This window comes from Ursus maritimus, unplaced genomic scaffold (genome assembly GCF_017311325.1).
Source record: "Ursus maritimus isolate PB19 unplaced genomic scaffold, ASM1731132v1 scaffold_24, whole genome shotgun sequence".
In the NCBI taxonomy this organism is placed as follows: domain Eukaryota; kingdom Metazoa; phylum Chordata; class Mammalia; order Carnivora; family Ursidae; genus Ursus; species Ursus maritimus.
Window position 1 is genome coordinate 31,756,493 of NW_024424897.1, and position 5,644 is coordinate 31,762,136.

Below are 5,644 nucleotides of genomic sequence, written 5' to 3' on the forward strand. Positions count from 1 at the left end.
CGGCGGCGGCGGCGGCGGCGGCGGCGGCGTGCTCTCCGAAGCCCACAGTACACTCATCCATAAAGTAGGAAACACTACACCCTCCAGTGCTGTTAGTAGTGCTTTCTACTTTATGGGTGACTGCACTGTCTGTCTGTCCGTCTGCGAGTGCTCTTCAGGCCGCCCGCTCCTCCTCCTGACTCCTGCTTCGAGAGCCCCCGGCCCTCCTGTGGCTCCCTAAGACCCTACCACCCTGCCCCCCGGCCCCCAGAGGGCCTGCTCTGGGCCTTGTGGGCGGTGACTCAGCATGGCGCCAGTCCTGGCCTCCCCTCCTTCCCTCCCCCCACTTCCTCTTTGGTTCCCTGTTCCCTTCCCCCTGCAGCTCCACCCCATCCCCCCCTTTTGGAAACACCCAGGTAGAAACCATAGCTACTCTGGTTCTGACCCCAGTTCTGACCCTCCCAGGTGACCCCTTCCAGCCATACCCCCTGCCCTCCAGAGTCCAACTGAGGCAGCCACGGCTTCCTCCCACCAAGACCTATGTCCCTAGCGTCCTCACCAGCCCAAGGCCCTGATGGCCTCACCAGCCAGCAGCTCCCCAGGCAGAAGCCCTAGGCTATCACAACAGAGATGGTGGCCATGTTGGGTGGAGGGAGACATTTAGCGCCTCTCGGTGACACGGAGTCCCACTTTTCAGCCTCCACCCACCCCCTGCTATCCCCACCCTACTCTCTGGCCCTTGTCCCTTGAAACTCAGGACCCCTCCTTTCTTCATCTGGGACCAGGAGCCATTTTAACTTCCTTGTCTAGAGGGAAGTCAAGGCCCAGGATTCTGAGTAGCTGTTCCGCGCGGAAAGCCGAAAGCCGATAGATCTGAAGGTTATTGCGCCTCTTTGCCTAGAACCTTGCTAGTAAGCCTTGGCACCCAAGCTCTCAAAGTCCCTCCCCAGAGTATCTCCACCCAGGGCCTGCAAGCCAAACCCTTCATCACCCCTTGAAGCTAAGAGTTGAGGACCCCGGGTTGGGGCTGAAGTGAAGGTTCAGATCCTTACCTGATGCTGCAAGGCCCAGGGGAGCAAGCCCTGTGCGCCAGGCTCCCAAGTGGGGTTCCCTTCAGGGCGGGCAGGGCTTATAACCCCGAGGCCACGTGGGTCAGATCTCAGGGCGCCCAACGGTCTTGGAGCCCGCCCCCACACCACAGCGGAGATTAGCGTGCCCCTCCCCTCCCTGGGGAGGACAGACTGACAGGAAACCAGCGACAAGGCTGGGTATTGGCGGGAGGGGGGCTGAAGAGACCATCTCACACGCCCTGGGCAGGTGGCTTCCGGGACCCCGGGGCCTGCCCTTCCCCCATGGCACCAAGTCCAGGGGATGGTTCAAGAGCCTGGGACTGACTCAGGGTACTCAGGGTGACTCTAGGAGATAAGGTATTCCTGTCAGGGCCTTCGGTGAGTGCCCAGAACACAGGGTTCTGAATGTAGCACAAAAAAAGGACCTTTTCTCCGAGCCCCACCCCCATGACCCTAGCCCAGAAAACTCCCTTCTCTTTGGGACAGCAGTGACATTCAAACCGAGCCATGGCTCCTCTATACACGTTGCCTAAGAGAGGCCAAAAGGTACAGATGCATGAAAGGAGGTCCAGGCCAGCACATCACAACATCCTTCACACAGTCAGAGGCCTCAGCACCCCACAAAGCCATCCCTCCCCCAGGCCCAGCCTGTGGCAGGCCAGACCTGTGCCCTCAGCACAGTATGGAGGTCACACTTGGGCCAGGTACGCCTGTTAGCTCTAGACTGAATGTTTCTGCTTCCTTTGGGGCCTGTAGGGATAGGAGGGCAGGGCAGAGCAGTGGTGAGGACCAGGGTCTAGGGCAGGGCATAGGTGCCATTGGGCTTGGAGGAGTGGAGGGAAAGAGACTCCAAGGGGAGGTTCTGGCAGCCACCGGATGTGGGCACGGGGCCCGCCCACCTGCATGCCACCCCCGCTTTCCCCATGGGGAAGGCAGGAAGCTGCCCATCCCAGGGCCCCTGGCTGGGGGAGGGGAACAGGGTGTGGGGCTGAGTGGGGGCTGGGATGGGCTAGGTCTAAGCCACACATTTTCCCCAAAGTTCGCCAAGCCTCTCAGTGGGCTTGTTTCTGGAATCAAGAGGAATAGTTTGGGGGGATGAGAGGGTGGTATGCATGGACAAGAATCACCCAGTGACTCCTTCCCAGAAGGCCATGGGTCTCTTCTCTGGGTCCCCATTCAGGGTCAGGCCCACACAAACTTCAGGGAACTCTCAGATTTAAGGGCCAAAAGAGGATTGGCATGGAGCAGGGGCCAGTGGGGAGGGAGATTGCCATGCATTCTTTCCTTCGGGAAAGGGGATCCTCAACCTGAGAATTATTATCCAGCTAGGCCCCTAAACGGGATGAAGTAAAGGAGAACAGCGCTCTTCATCCACTGGGGTCTGAAGAGACAGCAGTGAGGAGGGCAAGCTGGCCAGAAATGGGACAGTGCTCCTTTAACAGACCACCGCTGCTCCAGACCCTGGGTGGAGGGGAAGTGGCTGCCCTCCACGATAAGAGGATAAGAATATCAAAGTTGTGCAGTAACCTGAGTTCCTGGACCCCCACCCTTCAGGGGCCCATCCTCCTGGAGCATCTTGCCTCCCACCACCACCCTTGGCTTAAGAGTGCTCTCAGAGCTATCACCTCAGAGGTCTTTTGTCCCAGCAAACAGGAGTCACAGACTGGGAGCCAGGGGCCTGGCTTCAGGGCCCAGCTCTGCTATGGACTCCCTCCGCATGGGACCTGCAGCAAGTCAGACCCCAGGTTCCTCCCCCTGAGCAAGGGGAAGCTGTCCCTGAGGCCTGCTCCCCTGTGACAACAGAGGCTGCTTTTCTTTCATATAGGTCGTCAGTGCCCAAGGCCAAAGACCACCACTGATTTTTGTGTTTGTGGGGTTTTGTTGTTGTTGTTGTTTTTAGGAGAGAGACTGAGGCCCAGTGTCTCCACCCCAGCACTTCTGGAGTCAGGGGGTTTCTGGAGGGGCTGGGGCTTTTGCTGGTTCCCACCCTCAGGCTAGGGTTGAAGAAGATGGAACAGAGGTGGGACTCAGTGTCCTTGTACCCCAAACTTCTCCCCCCGGACCCGGCAAAGGTTCCCTGCTCTGCGGGGCCTCAAACCAGGAGAAACAGGACACGGCCAAAGACAGAATCAAGGGTGAGGAAGGGGCTTGGTCTGAAATAAGGACACAGAGACAATAAGAACCACCCAGGTGAGTGGAATAAGAGCACAGGGCCGGACGCCCCGCTCCAGCTTGCACAACCCGTGTGTGGGTCCCACATAACTGACCAACAGGTTCCTGAGGGAAGAGCAGAGGGTGCCTATGCAGACACACACACACACACACACACACACACACACACACACGGACACACAGGGCCCAAAGGGCCCAAAAGATTCACAGTCTCCTTTCCAGAGAGACACAGCAGACAGGGCCCAGAGCCACACAGACATGCTGTGGGTCATGGCCCAGCTCAGGCCTACAGACACACCTGGAGGAAGACCGGCCGCACGTCCTGGACACCCCTGCCTCCTTCCTGGAAACACCTGGGAAGGTTCACTTGGGAATCGGAGGCCAGCCCTTGGAGAGTGACCGGAGGGAGCTGGGGCTGGCTTCCAAACATGGCACGTCTGTGCGAGAGGGGTGACTCCCGCTCCTGCCCCCAAAGCTGTCTGTTGCCTCAGTCCCCCAGGATGAGAAGTGATGGCCAGTGGCTGAGAAAGGAGGCCTCTCTTCGTGAAGGAGAAAGGAGTTCAAGTGGACTCCTCAAACTCCGCCCCTTGGCAACAGGTCAGGGCTCCACCAGACACTCACTGGGCAGCCTTGTTCGCTTGGACTCTGCTAGGAAGTGTCCTCCATGGTCCTTTCTAGTTCTGACACTCTTAGTCCCAGGATCATAGTCCTGCTCAGAGGTAGCAAAAGGGGAGAAGGAGTAGGGACCAGGATAAGAAGGAGTAGAGGAGGGGCAGCTGGCATCAGAAAAAAAGTGGGAACAGCCCCTCACCTAGTGAGGGCTGAGGCCACTGGGGTCTGGGATCCTAGAAGGCTCAAGGCTGTCAATCCCTCACTTCTGCCCCAACCTCGCTGACCTAGGAGATAGCCATCTTTGTGTGCCAAGCTGAGACTGGGGGTTGGGAAAGGTGGGCCTGAGGAGAAAAGGACACAAGACCTGTCTTCAGGGATTCCCACTCGGACAGGGTATGAGAGCTCTGTGTGTGGGTGTGAGAGCAATTTGTACCAAAGAGGGCACAGAGCTTCAGTCCGACATGGACTCTGGGCTCCTACTTGAGCAAATCTGAGAGGTGAGGTAGGGCGCATGTATACCCCTCCACACGTACCTACATCTTACACAGTTACAGCAACGAGGGCGAACCAGTCCCGGGTGGGGTGGAGGGGCCCACGGGGCTGGACTGACAGATGTTGCAGTAGGAACCTCGGAGTCTCAGGGGCCCGTCAGATAAGGCTTCCTGGAGAAAGTGAGTATGGGTGGAAGAGGGTTTGGAGAGAGAGGGAATAGGGTGGAAGCTGGCTGGGCAGGGGGAGAAACAGGGAGAAAATGGCCCTTCAAAGGCCTAACACTTGCAAAGGAGAGCAGGCCCAGAAGGTGGGAGAAAGGGCAAGAGCGCTGCCTGCACAGGGAGGCAGAAGCTCTCCCTGCAGCTGCGCGGGTCTGGGGCCTTCGCTCGGCAGGCAGGCAGAGATGGCAGCCCAGATAACCTGCCTTGTGAGGAGACAACAAGACAGAAGCCACAGGACCTAACCACTCACAAACAGGAAGTCAGAAGGCAGAGCAGGCCCGCCCTCAGGGGAGCAAGGGCTTCTGACTGAGGGAAGGAGGGAAACTGAGCCCCCAGCATGACAGAACGGGGCTAAAGACAACTGGGGTCAAGAGTCCCAAATGCTGGCATCTCTCACCACCCTCCCTGGAAGGGCCGCTGAAGGAAGTGGGGTCTGAGAAGAGAAGGCACCTCCAGAAACGAAGACGGCGCATGTCCCTTGCAGAGGCCACCTTGGCACCTAAGCAGGTCCCCTGACTCATCTCAGAGCCTGGGGAGCTCCAGTAGTGCCGAGAGGCCTCCTGACAAGGAGAGCGGGCGCGTTCTCCCCTCCGCCCTGTCCGCACTGCCCAGGCAGCCTGCAGGTTCAACTTCATGCTCTCCTGCTCTGCGGGGCCGAGGGGCAGCTGCAGTGCACCCTGGGAGGCCGGCGCTGCTCCAGGACGGGGCTCTGGCTCAGCTCTCCATGCCGTAGTACCGAAGCCCTTTTAAGCAGCAAGCTCGGGGGATTAACCCGGCCTGAATCAGGAAACCCATCTGCAAACCCAGAGGGAGGCAGAAGGCAGCCTGAGGTCACAATGCAAGTTTAGGCCAAGTCCAGGGTTTTGTCCGTAGCATCTGGGAAGAGGCAGGATGGGCTGGGTAGGAAAGGGGGTGTGAGTGTGAGGAAGAAAGTCACCCTGCCAGCTGCTGTGGGAGTGGCCATGAAGCTAGATGGCCACTGGGCTCTCCCAGGGACACAAGCGGGAAAAGCGCCGTCCCGGCTCTGTGCAGCAGAGGCGCTTGGTTTAACCTGCTGCGTCCGCTCCAGTTTTAACTGCTATGACGAACTCTGTGTTT